Raw genomic sequence first — 15,972 nt, forward strand, 5'->3', positions numbered from 1 at the left:
GGAAGAGAAGGAAAAGTAGTAGGTGAATATGGGATGGGAGTAAGGAATGAAATAGGAAGCCGCCTGGTAGAATTTTGCACAGAGCATAACTTAATTATAGTTAACAATTGGTTCAAGAATCAAGCCAGAGATTCAGAAACCAGGTTTTAAATTGTAAGACATTTCCAGGGCCAGATGTGGACTCTGACCACAATCTATTGGTTATGAACTGTAGATTAAAACTGAAGAAACTGGCCGGCCGCGGTGGTCTCGCGGTTCTAGGCACGCATTCCGGAACCGCGCGACTGCTACGGTCGCAGGTTCGAATCCTGCCTCGGGCATGGATGTGTGTGATGTCCTTAGGTTAGTTAGGTTTAACTAGTTCTAAGTTCTAGGGGACTGATGACCTAAGATGTTAAGTCCCATAATGCTCAGAGCCATTTTTGAAGAAACTGCAAAAGGGTGGGAATTTAAGGAGATGGGGCCTCGATAAACTGAAAGAACCAGAGGTTGTACAGAGTTTCAGGGAGAGCATAAGGGAACAATTGACAGGTATGGGGGAAAGAAATACAGTAGAAGAAGAATGGGTAGCTTTGAGGAATGAAATAGTGAAGGCAGCAGAGGATCAAGTAGGTACAAAGACAAGGGCTACTAGAAATCCTTGGGTAGCAGAAGAGATATTGAATTTAATAAATGAAAGGAGAAAATACAAAAATGCAGTAAATGAAGCAGGCAAAAAGGAATACAAACGTCTCAAAAATGAGATCGACAGGAAATGGAAAATGGCTAAGCAGGGATGGCTAGAGGACAAATGTAAGGATGTAGAAGCTTATCTCACTAGGGGTAAGATAGATACTGCCTACAGGAAAATTAAAGAGACCTTTGGAGAAAAGAGAACGAATTGCACGAATATCAAGAGCTCAGATGGAAACCCAGTTCTAAGCAAAGAAGGGAAAGCAGAAAGGTAGAAGGAGTATATAGAGGGTCTATACAAGGGCGATGCACTTGAGGACAATATTATGGAAATGGAAGAGGATGTAGGTGAAGATGAAATGGGAGATACGATACTGCGTGAAGAGTTTGACAGAGCACTGATAGACCTAAGTGGAACAAGGCCCCGGTAGTAGACAACATTCCATTAGAACTACTGACAGCCTTGGGAGAGGGCGAAGTACCCTCAGACTTCAAGAAGAATGTAATAATTCCAGTCCCAAAGAAAGCAGGTGTTGACAGATGTGAAAATTACTGAACTATCAGTTTAGTAAGCCACGGCTGCAAAATACTACCGCGAATTCTTTACAGACGAATGGAAAAACTGGTAGAAGCCGACCTTGGGAAGATCAGTTTGGATTCCGTAGAAATAGATGATTAACTGAAAACTTCACCTGCGACAGGTGTTGTTGACATACCTCGCTGTGGACAGCCGTTAGTTAAAGGCTACCCAGCCATTGACCTTCGTATGTACGAATGCGCACAGGTTGCCCAAACTCTTACAGGAATCGCCAAAGTGTGCGCGAGTAATGAGTGAATGGGCTAATGTCTATAAGGTACATTACATATGTAGAATTGTGGACGGTTGGGAATGTGAGTCTCAAGGGAGGCGTGCAAGGGATAAGTCCCTGTAGTCGCGCCATTCATCTGTGTCCTCGGTGGCTCAGATGGATAGAGCGTCTGCCATGTAAGCAGGAGATCCCGGGTTCGAGTCCCGGTCGGGGCACACATTTTCAGCTGTCCACATCGAGGTATATCAACAACACCTGTCGGCAGCTGAGGTTTTCAGTTAGTCATCATTTATTCCAGGGAAAAGCTGCACGGTCATCAACAGTAACTGTTCTCTCGAGCAAAAGTTACTGTCTTCGTATATATTCCGTAGAAATGCTGGAACACGTGAGGCAATACTGACCCTACGACTTATCTAAGATAATAGATTAAGGAAAGGTAAACCTACGTTTCTAGCATTTGTAGACTTAGAGAAAGCTTTTGACAATGTTGACTGGAATACTCTCTTTCAAATTCTGAAGGTGGCAGGGGTAAAATACAGGGAGCGAAAGGCTATTTACAATTTGTACGAAATCAGATGGCAGTTATAAGAGTCGAGGGGCATGAAAGGGAAGCAGTGATTAGTAAGGCAGTGAGACAGGGCTGTAGCCTCTCCCCGATGTTATTCAATTTGTATATCGAGCAAGCAGTAAAGGAAACAAAAGAAAAATTCGGAGTAGGTATTAACATCCATAAAGAAGAAATAAAAACTTTGAGGCTTGCTGATGACACTGCATTTCTGTCAGAGACAGAAATGGGCCTGGAATAGCAGTTGAACGGAATGGACAGTGTCTTGAAAGGAGGGTATAAGATGAACATCAACAAAAGCAAAACGAGATTAATGGAATATAGTCTAATTAAATCGGCTGATGCTCAGGGAATTAGATTAAGAAATGAGACACTTAAAGTAGTAAAGGAGTTTCGCTATTTGGGGAGCAAAATAACTGATGATGGTCGAAGTAGAGGGGATATAAAATGTAGAGTGGCAATGGCAAGGAAAGCGTTTCTGAAGAAAAATTTGTTAACAGCGAGTATAGATTTAAGTCTCAGGAAGTCGTTTCTAAAAAGTATTTGTATGGAGCGTAGCCATGTATGGAAGCGAAACTTGGACGATAAATAGTTTGGACAAGAAGAGAATAGAAGCTTTCGAAATGTGGTGCTACAGAAGAATGCTGAAGATTAGATGGGTAGATCACATAACTAATGAGGAGGTATTGAATAGGATTGGAGAGAAGAGAAATTTGTGGCACAACGTGACAAGAAGAAGGGATCGGTTCGCAGGACATGTTCTGAATCATCAAGGGATCACAAATTTAGTATTGGAGGGAAGTGTGGAAGGTAAAAATCGTAGAGGGAGACCAAGAGATGAATACACTAAGCAGATTCAGAAGGATGTAGGGTGCAGTAGGTACTGGGAGATGAAGAAGCTTGCACAGGATAGAGTAGCATGGAGAGCTGCATCAGACCAGTCTCTGGACTGAAGACCACTACAACAACAGTAAAGAATATCATTAAATATTACATCTCTTGCAAAATTATTCAAAAACTGTCATTTTCGGTGCAGTAATCGCATTCGTATACCGATCATTACAACAAAACATCATCTAATATATTTTCTGTTATTAGTTCATGGTTAAAATGCTCTCTATTTGGACAACATTCGCTCGATTCGTGAGTGATCAGACACGTTAGAATCAAATTTTTGTAAATGAAAGAAAAGGAAGAATCTACAGCGTAAAAATGACCTCAGCTAAATGTGCTCCACTATGCCAACCCTGTTCAAATTTGCACTAAAAGAATTCGAAATACCCCCAACTTGCTAAAGACTAAAACAGAAACTGCCTCGAGGGAAGGTATCATAAAAAGACATTCTTTAATACTGCAATACTTTAGTGCACCTGCTTTTCAGCAGTGATGAAATACGCGCAGATCGCATCGAAGTTGATCGAGACTTTTTGAACGCAAACGAATACTGTTTTCCAGTACCGTTTCTGAAAAATCAGCGTACCATCAAGGTTGTACCCTTCATTAGATGTGCGTCGTGCTCGACGAATGTGAGTTTCGATAGCTTCTACAATAAATACCACGCGGAGTTGTGTTCTATAGCATAGCAAGAAGTAGCGACTAACACTGTGATGCAGTCTCTCCTGTAACAAACGGAACTCACATTGGAAGAAAGTTTGCTGTAACGAAATTACTACGGCGACATTGAAAATCTTTAAATAATATTTCTCAGCTCAGCAGGCACATTATGACCATCTATCTAGCCAACAGCCAGAGTGTTTGGCTTTCGCATGGATAACAGCGGCAACGCTTCGAGAAATGGAAGCTATGAGGCCTAGGTAGATCTCTGGAGGGAGTTGCCACCAAATCTGTACACATACTAGGGTCACTCCGAAAGAAATGCACACTATTGTTTTTTAAATCCATCTTTTATCCCACATGTTTGAAAGTTTTACAGTGTGTAGATACATCCTTTAGGAACAATATTTTCATTTCTCCACATAATTTTCATCCCCCACAACTGCCTTACGCCATCTTGGAACTAGCGCCTGTATACCCGCACGGTAAAATTCTGGACCAACCTGTTGGAGCCACTGTTTGGCAGCGTGCACAAGGGAGTTATCAGCTTCAAACCCTGTTCCACGAAGAGAGTCTTTCAGTTTCCCAAAGAGATGATAGTCACACGGAGCCAGGTCAGGACTGTAAGGCGGGTGTTTCAGTGTTGTCCATCCGAGTTTTGTGATCGCTTCCACGGTTTTTTTGACTGAGATGTGACCGTGCATTGTCGTGCAACAGCAAAACATCCTGCTTTTGCCGATGTGGTCGAACACGACTCAGTCGAGATCGAAGTTTCTTCAGTGGCGTCACATACGCATCAGAATTTAAGGTGGTTTCACTTGGCACGATGTTCACAAGCAAGAGTCCTTCGGAATCGAAAAACACCACAGCCATAACTTTTCCAGCAGAAGGTGTGCTTTTGAATTTTTTTTTCTTGGATGAATTTGCATGATACACTCCACTGATTGCCTCTTCGTCTCTGGTGAACAATGATAGAGCCATGTTTCATCACCTGTCACAATTCTTCCAACCAATTCATCTCCACCATATTCGTACCGTTCCAAAAGTTCGCTGAATGCCGTTTTTCTTGTTTCTTTGTGAGCCACTGTCAACATCCTAGAAACCCACGTGGCACAATCCTTTTTTAACGCCAACACTTTCAGTATTCTGCAAACACTTCCTTCCCCTATCCCAACGTAGCGTCACAATCCGTTCACTGTGATGCGTCTGTCAGCAGTCACCAGTTCGTCAACACTCTGCACATTGTGTGGAGTGTGTGCAGTACGAGGCCTGCCGCTGCGAGGACAATCCTCAATATTGCCGTGCCCGCTTTCGTCACGTAACCTGCTTGCCCAACGACTAACTGTACTGCGATCGACAGCAGCATCTCCGTACACCTTTTTCAACATCTTGTGGATGTTTCCCATTGTCTCGTTTTCACAGCACAGGAATTCTATGATAGAACGTTGCTTCTGACGAACGTCAAGTGCAGCAGCCATTTTGAAGGCATGATGTGACGGCGCCACTCACGGGAACAGGTTGAACTAAGTTTGAAACCAAGCGGGAAGGATGTATCTACACACTGTAAAACTTTCACACATGCAGAATTAAAACTGTATTTTTACAAAAATAGTGTGCATTTCTTTTGGAGTGACCCCCGTAATTCACCCCTAATTCCGGGGAGGGGGGCGATAAGGTGTTGACACGACATTCAATCGCATCCCAGATGTGTCCGATCGGCTTCAGTTGTGACGAGTCGACGAACCAGCACATCAATTGGAACTCGCCACTGTGTTCCTCGAATCACTCCATCACACTCCTGGCTTTGTGATATGGCGCATTATCTTGTTGAAAAATGCCACTGCCGTCCAGAAACATAATCGCAATAAAGGGGCTGTACGTGGTTTGGAACCAGTGTACAAGACTCCTTGGCCGTTTTGGTGGTGGCTAAGACAGCAAGGACGATTATGATGTACATGTTGAAATGCGAAAAGAATATAAATTTCGAATAATGTTATTATTTTTTAAGAGAAGAAGGTTGAGGTAAGACTGCAGCTCTGTACAGCTAGTTTGTCAGAATGATTATTGTCAGCTAGTTACTTTTGTTCACCTGCTCAGAGCTGAGAGAAAGACCGCCGCACTTCCCTACGTCAATCATTAACATATCAACTCAGTAAGCTGTTTGGTTTTTATAAAAATTCTCTGTTAACATTCTACCCTTTTTAAATGATTGTTCCCTTTGTTAAGCCAGTATTGTTAAGACCAATGTTATGTGTGAAGATCACGTGAAGTTTTGCTCGGCCTTTCTGAACACATACTTCATTCTAAAATAGTTGTTTTGGAATATCATTTTACAGAAATAGTTACTCACCCAGTCCCACTGTTTAAAGAGAGGTTTATCGTTTCGCAACTGTTTGAATATTCCAGAATGAAATTTTCACTCTGCAGCGGAGTGTGCGCTGATGTGAAACTTTCTGGCAGATTAAAACTGTGTGCCGGACCGAAACTCGAACTCGGGACCTTTGCCTTTTGTGGGCAAGTGCTCTACCAACTGAGCTACCCAAGCACGACTCACGCCCCGTCCTCACAGCTTAACTTCTGCCAGTACCTTGACTCCTACCTTCCAAACTACAGAAGCTCTCCTGCGAATTTTGCAGAATTAGCACTGCTGAAAGGAAGGATATTGTCGAGACATGGCTTCGCAACAGCCTGGGGGATGTTTCCAGAATGAGATTTTCAGTCTGCAGTGGAGTGTGCGCTCATATCCTTTCTTCCAGGAGTGCTAGTTCTGTAAGGTTCGCAGGAGAGCTTCTGTGAAGTTTGGAAGGTAGGAGACGAGGTACTGGCAGAAGTAAAGCTGTTAGGACGGGGCGTGAGTCGTGCTTGGGTAGCTGAGATGGTAGAACACATGCACGCGAAAGGCAAAGGTCTCGAGTTAAGTTTTAATCTGCCAGGAAGTTTCAGTCTGAATACTGTTTGGATGGTTTATTTTTAAAAAAAAAATCTAGATTAGCCGCTGCCTACTTCCTGTTTCCTGTTGAGCTTCCGAGAAATCTGCAGCAATTTTGCAAAACGCGATATAAGTGCATGTTTTGATTACGGCCAGATAATTGTTTCACTTCAAATGCGCATTTAATATAAAGAGAAGCTGTATTCATACCAGTTATAGTTCAGTCAAATTAGGTTCCGTTTCGGCACAGATTAGCATACGAATTTACGAGGATGAGTCAAATGAAAACCTTAAATTTGTAATAGCAAATCGAAATTTCGCCCTGTTATCATGTAAGTTGGTAAGCGTGCTACAAACAGTGCGCAGAATGGCCTGTAGGTGGCAGCATAGTGCAGATGCACACATACCGTCGCACTATCAGTATAGAGATGGCCGCCCCCCTTGAGACTTGCACCATGGAACAACACCGTACTGTTATTCGGTTTTTGCGTAGTAAAGGTGTGAAAACGATTGAAATTCATCGACGAATGAAGGTTCAGTACGGTGATTCATGTTTGTCACAGCAGCAAGTCTACGAATGGAGTAGGAAGTTGGCAAATGGTGTGACTTCAGTGGAAGATGCTCCTCGTCCAGGTCAGGCACAACGAGTTGTGACTCCACAGAACACTGCAGCAGTTGAAGCCACAGAGAAGGAAAACCGCCGAGTGACACTGAATGACATTGCAGCGAGTTTAGAGATTAGTCACGGGTCAGCAGACCACATTGTGCACGGTGTGCTCCAGTTTCACAAAGTGTCTGCAAGATGGATGCCACGGCAGCTGACTCCTGAAATGAGAGAACGACGTGTTGATGCTTGTGAAGAACTTCTTCGGTGGTTTCAACGAGAAGGCGATGACGTCCTTGCAAGGATCGTTACTGGGGACGAAACCTGGGTTCACTTCCACCAACCAGAAACGAAGAGAGCGAGCAAGGAATGGCGCCATTCCTCATCACCAAAACCAAAGAAGTTTCGAACAGAACCATCAGCAGGGAAGGTTATGCTGACTCTCTTTTGGGACGAAAAAGGTGTCATTTTGGAGCATTACGTGCCTAGAGGGACCACTGTCACCAGTGCATCATACACAGATCTCCTATAAAAATCATATGCGCCCCCAATCAAATCAAAGCGACGTGCATTTCTGTCGTCAGGTGTCCTTTTGCAACATGACAATGTAAGGCCCCACACAGCCCGTACAACAGTTGCAACAATCAGAGACCTGCATTTTGTCTTCCTGATCCACCATACTCACCAGACCTTGCCGCAAGTGATTTCCATATGTTTGGACCACTCAAAGACGCAATGGGAGGAAAGAAGTTCCGTTCTGATGAAGAGGTACGCCACGCGGTGCATGAATGGTTGCACGGACTACTAAAAGAATTTTTTTATAAAGGAATTTGTGCACTTTGTAAGCGCTGGAGGACTTGCATTAAGCGTGGGGGAGATTATGATCAAAACTGATACAGCTTTGTACCACTTCTGCACAATAAATAATATTTAAAAAAATATTTAAGGTTTTCATTTGACTCAGACAGATAGTGGGGGGCGTACGATATCCGTCTTCTGACTGCTTTGTTGCGGCCGGTCATAAATTCCGCTCTAATGCTGAACTCTCCATCTCCGAGTAGCACATGCGCCCCTACATACTTAATTCCAATCTCTGCCTTTCTCTACAGTCTTTATCCTCTACACTTGCCTCTAATTCATTGGAACTTTTTTCCTCGTGCGTTACCACATGACCTATGATCCTGACCTTCCTTCTTGTCAATATCTCGCACATATTTTTAATCTCACCAATCCTGTGCTCAAGTTTCGTATTTCTTATCCTATCAGTCCACTTAAATTTCAACATTTGCACCACACCTCAGACGCTTCGATTATCTTCTTTTCCGGTTTTCCCACAGTCCATGTTCCAATGCCAAAGAGTGCTGTGCTCCAGGCGTACATGATGGGGGCAAAGAAAAGTGGCCCAGACGAATGGATACGACTGGACGTGAATGTATGCATATAACCACACCCCGTGTCGCGCACACCACGTGACCCACACCAGTTCAGAGCGTGCTGCGGGCTGCGTCAGTGTGAGTGGAGCAGCGCAAAGGGAACGGAAGATAGTATTCACAGTGGAGCAGCGGGGGTTCGTTGTGGAAAGTTGCGTGACGACAAAGGTGAGGTTAGTTGTTCCCTGAGAAGTTTAGTCGTGTCAAAGCGCCGGCAAAGAGTGCCATGCAACGCTTAGTCCTAAAATTGTGTCAGCCCGGACCTGTTTTGAACAAGTCAAAAAACATTCCGAAACGTGCCTGCAAACCAGAAAATGAGGCTGCAGTTGACCAGAGAATGCTTCAGTGTCCGACCAAATCAACTCGATGCCTTTCGTCAGTGTGGTGTGCGTACTGTAAGACCTTCGGTACACACACACCATCAGATTATCTGACTTGTCGCTCTAACGAAGTAGGTTGTAACGTTGTTGCTTTATTTTGTAGTGTAAGCGGTGCTGACAGACAATAAAAGCGGGTTAAAAGCTGTGAGCTATCTGGGGAAGTTAACCTTGCATTACTGCGCAACTGTTTCACCAGGTATCCAGTCTAGCTTACCAAATTCCCAACCACACTAACATTAATTATAATCTTTTAATAGTCATACGACAACCGGTGATTTATATATATATATATATATATAAGGGAATTTAAATAAAAAGAAATAAATCAGTTTATATTTGGAAATTTATTTTAACATTGATCATTGAAATTTCAGCATATTAAACTTGAGTCGTAACTAAGCTGGTGCCTTATTTAGGATTGTGAAAATGTGAGATTGTAATCTTATGGAACACATCAAATATGGAGCCAAGATTGGGAGACTGCATACAACACTGCATACAACACTGCATTCACAAAATAACACACGAAGAACGTTGAAACATATGCAAGAGGAAATTAACCACAACCAACAGATTCAATTTTCACCCAAAGAAATTACGTTCGTAGCACAATCCTGTCCGTCATGTAATTACCACACACTGGTATACTAAATTCATACTAACTCTCTGTGGAATCTTCCCAAAAAGAATAGCTGAGGGCTACTTTGATGATTTCACCACATGCTTCACGTGGTCAACTTGATTTACACAAAGCGTGTAACTCCACAATAATTTTTTATAATTAAAATAAATTAGATCGAAAAGCAATTTACAAAAGAAAAACCTCGAACTGGTTACTAACGTCTTACTATTAACCTGATGGGTCAAACAATTATATAAGCATGTGGTACTGGTCTCACAAAGTACACCCCAGGTGGGTTGAACATAAAGAAAAGTTGCTATATTGAAAAATATTGTCAAGACGAGATGTTATAATCTCACACACACTCGCATTTAAGATTGATGATCTTAGTTAGAGTTACTGATCAACACGTGGTTCCACTTTACTCACAAAGTAGAGACAAAGCAACTACTGGAAAATATTCTGAACTTCACACTCGAAATACACTGCGTTGCAATTTAAGATAACATTAGATATTTTAGAGCTAAACCTGAAGTAAAGGTGATTAAATTTTCAGTTAGGCTGAACTTAAGAATCCGTATGAGACTGTGTGACATGAATTACATATAAACTGTGTTTTAAAGTGTAGTAGTGTGACAGATCGTTCTTGTTTATGTGTAAAAGTAACACGTTCCACTACTCAGTCTCCTACCAGTTAGAAACGCCACAGTAAATTTAGAAGAGGAATTTATGCCGTAAATGACAACAGATTTAAGAAATTAACATGAAAGGAATCCAACAGAGACCTTTCAAGGTGAGTGTCAGCAATATGTCTCGTGGTCTTATCGTGGCGTGTTTTTCTGCCGTTAGGTCAGACAATAGAAATGCCACTTGCACGCTTAGAGTAGCAGATTGACGGTAACCAGCTTTAAACAGAACTTGATTAATTTTCACACACATTTATTAAAGTAATAAAAAGCGTATTACATAACTTGATTCTGGACACTGTTTACAGTTGACAATCTGAAGTTCCTTTGGTCTTGGTATGTTAGTCTTATTCTCACATATCTCTGATACTTGACAAAGTGTCTATACATTTAGCTTCATGGCTATGTACGGGAATATGATAATCTTATTAGGCGCAGACTGAAACTTGACTACAGACTAATGCAGACTGACTAATCGGAGGTCTGTACGCACGTTATAATACCTCGTGCGTTCAGGTAACAGTGCGCGAGTGTGATCTGGGAGGAGAAAAGGTTCTACGTTAGCAGCAATCTCATTGGCTGCGTGACGTATTAACACGCGGATCGGCGGAAGCAGAATTTGGTCCGTCTCTAAGGCAGCGCCATCTCATAGTGCGGAAACGCGCTGTTGGGGGCGCGCTCTAATGGGAAAGTTGTGTACACACTGACTACGCACAACTATGTACACAACAGTAAGTGACCGGCATATCACATCGATCGTGCTGACGAATACACCTGGACCTGCATGTGCATCGATACGGAGCGCCCGTTGTTCATGCATCGCAAACAGCAGATGTTCCTGACTGCTTCCGGTTTTGTGTGTGGCCGTTCACTGAGATAACTGAAACCTGGTTGGTAGGTACTCAGAGAGCGCACAGGATAAAGCTACTATTGTGAATGGGGCCGTAAACAGTTACTCTCAGTTGCGCAATCAAACACACAACTTTATTTTTCTAAGAACCACTTGTTTGCTTTAAAAGATCACAATTAGACAATACGGCTGAAGGACTAGTTAAATAAAACTCGAGATGCTTTCTGGGCTGGAGGCCAAAAACCACATCAAAAACGAGAACGGCTGAAGGCCTGGCTTAGAAATCAAAAGCAATTAAAAATAGAAGGCAATTTTTTTTTAAAAAAAAACATGCAATTGAAAACAATTAGCGGCTGAAGGTCTACACTACAGGTCTGAAAGGCAACTATAATTGAAACACATTAATAAACAATTTTTTCTAACCAAGAAATTTCTTTTTAAACTTACAAGAGAATGGCCAAAAGCCTAATTAAAGAAATATTAACTCATTGCACGGCTGAAGGCCACAAACAAAGTTGAAACAACGGCTGAAGGCCTGAACAAGAAGCCAGACAAACAATTTAACATAAACCCCTTCCTTCTTATAAACAATTTTCCTCTAAAGAGTACACACGCCTGAAGGCCTTATTAGACGGGGGTTCACGTAAATTCTCATCTGAAGACCACACACAACACATCGAGCAACTAATGGCTTAAGGCCTAGATTACAAACAATTTGAGATAGAACAAATTTTAAGAAAAATTTTTTTAAAAATATAATCGATCTTCAAAATTTTAATTTCACATGGCTGAAGGACTTGATGTAAAATTTAGAAAGAACTGAAGTAATACACGGAGGCCTTGCACAGTATGTCAAACTAAAATGAAAATCACAATCTGAAAGAAACAGAACAAATGGTGCTCAGAAGTGTTCCAAAGGTCTGCGTGCGAAGGTAGCTCTAATGTAAGGTGAGGTGAGACAGGCAGCCAAGAGTAGAAGTTAAATAATCGGATTGTAACCCAAACTAGCGACTGCCCAAGGACCGGCCAACAATTTAACCAATTCCCTTCCGTCCGAGCAACGGCCCAGGACGAGGATACGACCAGCACTACGTCTTCAGAAATTGGTGTCTAAAAACAGCCAAGGCAACAATAACCATTCTAGGCAAAATATGAACCAAACAACTTAAAAGGCTGTCGAAATACACGTCGTGCCAGAGAACATCAACACGACGAGGAAAGGAACACTGCCGGAAAACTAGGCTAATGACCAGGGCAGGTAACTGGGGCGTTAGCGGGCGCAGGGCGGAAAACACCGCTGGTGCACTCCACTGGCAAGTAACAGCCAATTTAATAATTAATCACAATAAAGGAAGACGGCTGCAAGATTTCGCCAACTCTAACACATCGTACACTGCTGCCAGCCCGAACGGCCCAGGGAGCAACGACCCGAAAATAAACGAAGGGATGTCACACTAGTCGAGGTTTGAAAACAGGTAACTGATCACTCAGCTTCAGCGTCCAGGTTCGGTGGGCAACGAACTTCGTCGCTCTCGCAGCTAGCGCCTCACGATCCGACAGCGCGTGCAGGCCGCCAGCGGTCCCGGCCTGGTGTTGCACACAGCCGCCTGTATTAGAGGCCGGAGGACTGAAGTGTGGCAACGTTACGTTAAGGCCTACCGCATGGCTGTGGCTGTAAGGTAGCGAACGGAAGCAGTTGTTTACGTACTTTCGCAGTGCCTGTTTTATCCGACATTACACTGTAATTATGCTATACTGGACTCTGCAAAAATTATAGCAAGTAGTCGTGACTACTGTCGAAGATACAACACAATTTAAGTATACAATTCTGTGAAGTTTGTAATGTTACATGTACAGGGTGTTTCGAAAATGACCGGTATATTTGAAACGGCAATAAAAACTAAACGAGCAGCGATAGAAATACACCGTTTGTTGCAATATGCTTGGGACAACAGTACACTTTCAGGCAGACAAACTTTCGAAATTACAGTAGTTACAATTGTCAACAACAGATGGCGCTGCGGTCTGGGAAACTCTATAGTACGATATTTTCCACATATCCACCATGCGTAGCAATAATATGGCGTAGTCTCTCAATGAAATTACCCGAAACCTTTGACAACGTGTCTGGCGGAATGGCTTCACATGCAGATGAGATGTACTGCTTCAGCTGTTCAATTGTTTCTGGATTCTGGCGGTACACCTGGTCTTTCAAGTGTCCCCACAGAAAGAAGTCACAGGGGTTCATGTCTGGCGAATAGGGAGGCCAATCCACGCCGCCTCCTGTATGTTTCGGATAGCCCAAAGCAATCACACGATCATCGAAATATTCATTCAGGAAATTAAAGACGTCGGCTGTGCGATGGGGCCGGGCACCACCTTGCATAAACCACGAGGTGTTCGCAGTGTCGTCTAAGGCAATTTGTACCGCCACAAATTCACGAAGAATGTCCAGATAGCGTGATGCAGTAATCGTTTCGGATCTGAAAAATGGGCCAATGATTCCTTTGGAAGAAATGGCGGACCAGACCAGTACTTTTTGAGGATGCAGGGACGATGGGACTGCAACATGGGGCTTTTCGGTTCCCCATATGCGCCAGTTCTGTTTATTGACGAAGCCGTCCAGGTAAAAATAAGCTTCGTCAGTAAACCAAATGCTGCCCACATGCATATCGCCGTCATCAATCCTGTGCACTATATCGTTAGCGAATGTCTCTCGTGCAGCAATGGTAGCGGCGCTGAGGGGTTGCCGCGTTTGAATTTTGTACGGATAGAGGTGTAAACTCTGGCGCACGAGACGATACGTGGACGTTGGCGTCATTTGGACCGCAGCTGCAACACGGCGAACGGAAACCCGAGGCCGCTGTTGGATCACCTGCTGCACTAGCTGCGCATTGCCCTCTGCGGTTGCTGTACACGGTCGCCCTACCTTTCCAGCACGTTCATCCGTCACGTTCCCAGTCCGTTGAAATTTTTCAAACAGATCCTTTATTGTATCGCTTTTCGGTCCTTTGGTTACATTAAACCTCCGTTGAAAACTTCGTCTTGTTGCAACAACACTGTGTTCTAGGTGGTGGAATTCCAACACCAGAGAAATCCTCTGTTCTAAGGAATGAACCATGTTGTCCACAGCACACTTGCACGTTGTGAACAGCACACGCTTACAGCAGAAAGACGACATACAGAATGGCGCACCCATAGACTGCGTTGTATTCTATATCTTTCACATCACTTGCAGCGCCATCTGTTGTTGAAAATTGTAACTACTGTAATTTCGAAAGTTTGTCTGCCTGAAAACGTACTGTTGTCCCAAGCATATTGCAACAAACGGTGTATTTCTATCGCTGCTCGTTTAGTTTTTATTGCCGTTTCAAATATACCGGTCATTTTTGAAACACCCTGTATATGTGCAAGGGTGCTACGTGATCGACTTTCGTCTACACAATTGCAACAAAAGTTCTACTATATTCTAGATATAATTTGAAAATAAAGTTTTGAATTCATAAGTTTAGTATCATAATCTTCTCCTAAGTGATTTTGTGTTAATACTATGAATATTTCTACACATTTGATTCTATTTGTAGACTTGTGTTTCGTGATGTCCAAGCAGTAGAAAAAAACCAGTCCACTCAAATTCTCATTTGCTATTTTTACATATTAGTATTTTGATGTTAGCAATTAATGCATCATTCTATTTGCAGATGCCAGAAAAATGCGTTCCTGGTTGCAACAGCAACTACAAATCCAGCAAGGAAGAGGGTTACATCTCAGTGTTCAAATTCCCTACTGATTCCCTAACACACTCATGTCTCTGTTGAAGGCCACTTACTGATATCTACAAAAAGCTGGTTTCCATTATGTGTAACATATTGTTAAATAATTATACCAAACTCCAAAATGATCATTTAATATGTTCCAAGAAGGAGGCAGTTAATAGAAAATTTAAAAACATTACATAACTTTTGACACAAATTTATGAAACTTCTTTCTTACCCATAACCTCAGTCCTTAAATGCTCTGATTAGTACTGGCAAGGAGGAGGTGGCCACTATGAAATAAACTTTAATGCAAATCCTACAGCAAGGTCCCCAGTTCATCCTGACTCCGAAAGATGTGTAGATTGTGTATGACCTGTGATTTAAAAAAAAAAAAAAATCTAACATACTGATGAACATACTAATGAACGATTTCTGGGAGAACTCTCAGACCTATTTGAGATAAAAACTGCAGTACGACAAGGTGATGGACTCTCTCCATTGTTATTTAACTGTGCCCTAGAAAAAATAGTAAGAGAATGGAACAAGAAAATCAATAGTGGAATCCGACTAGGAACAAAAAACAAAGGCATCAAGGTTAATTGCCTAGCATTTGCAGATGATATGGCCCTACTAGCTGAAACATGGGAAGAAGCCAAAGAACAGATCCTCGAATTACAGAAACAAGCAGAGAAAATAGGCCTTAAAATTTCTTTTGAAAAAACCAAAATAATCACAAATATAAAAAAGCCAATGAAATATCTTAAAGTAAGAGACCAAAAGATCGAAATTGTTAAAGAATTCAAATATCTTGGTGAATGGATTAGCTGGAACGCCCTTGAGAAAAAAGCAATAGAATTAAGAAGAAACAAAGTTGAACTAGCCTTTCAGCTTACTAAAAATACTTATAATAAAAAGTCCCTCTCATGGAATTCAAAAATAAAACATTACAACATTGTCATTAAACCAGAAGCACTATACGCAGCTGAGACATTATCTATCACTAACCATGGCCCAATTGAAAGGCTAGAGATCAAAGAAAGAAAAATATTGAGAAAAATTTTAGGCCCCAAATTTCATAACGACAAACTAATTCATACCAAAAATGAAACACTC

At 42.3% G+C, this 15,972-nt stretch overlaps 1 non-coding gene across 1 annotated transcript; it reads left to right on the plus strand.

Annotated features, from left to right (window-relative positions):
• Nucleotides 1-1,622: 1,622 nt before the first annotated feature.
• Trnat-ugu lies at nt 1,623-1,696 on the plus strand. Its single transcript has one exon. It is a non-coding gene; the product is annotated as a tRNA-Thr (tRNA).
• The last annotated feature ends 14,276 nt before the right edge of the window (nt 1,697-15,972 follow it).

The sequence above is a fragment of the Schistocerca piceifrons genome, chromosome 11 (genome assembly GCF_021461385.2).
Source record: "Schistocerca piceifrons isolate TAMUIC-IGC-003096 chromosome 11, iqSchPice1.1, whole genome shotgun sequence".
Taxonomy (NCBI): domain Eukaryota; kingdom Metazoa; phylum Arthropoda; class Insecta; order Orthoptera; family Acrididae; genus Schistocerca; species Schistocerca piceifrons.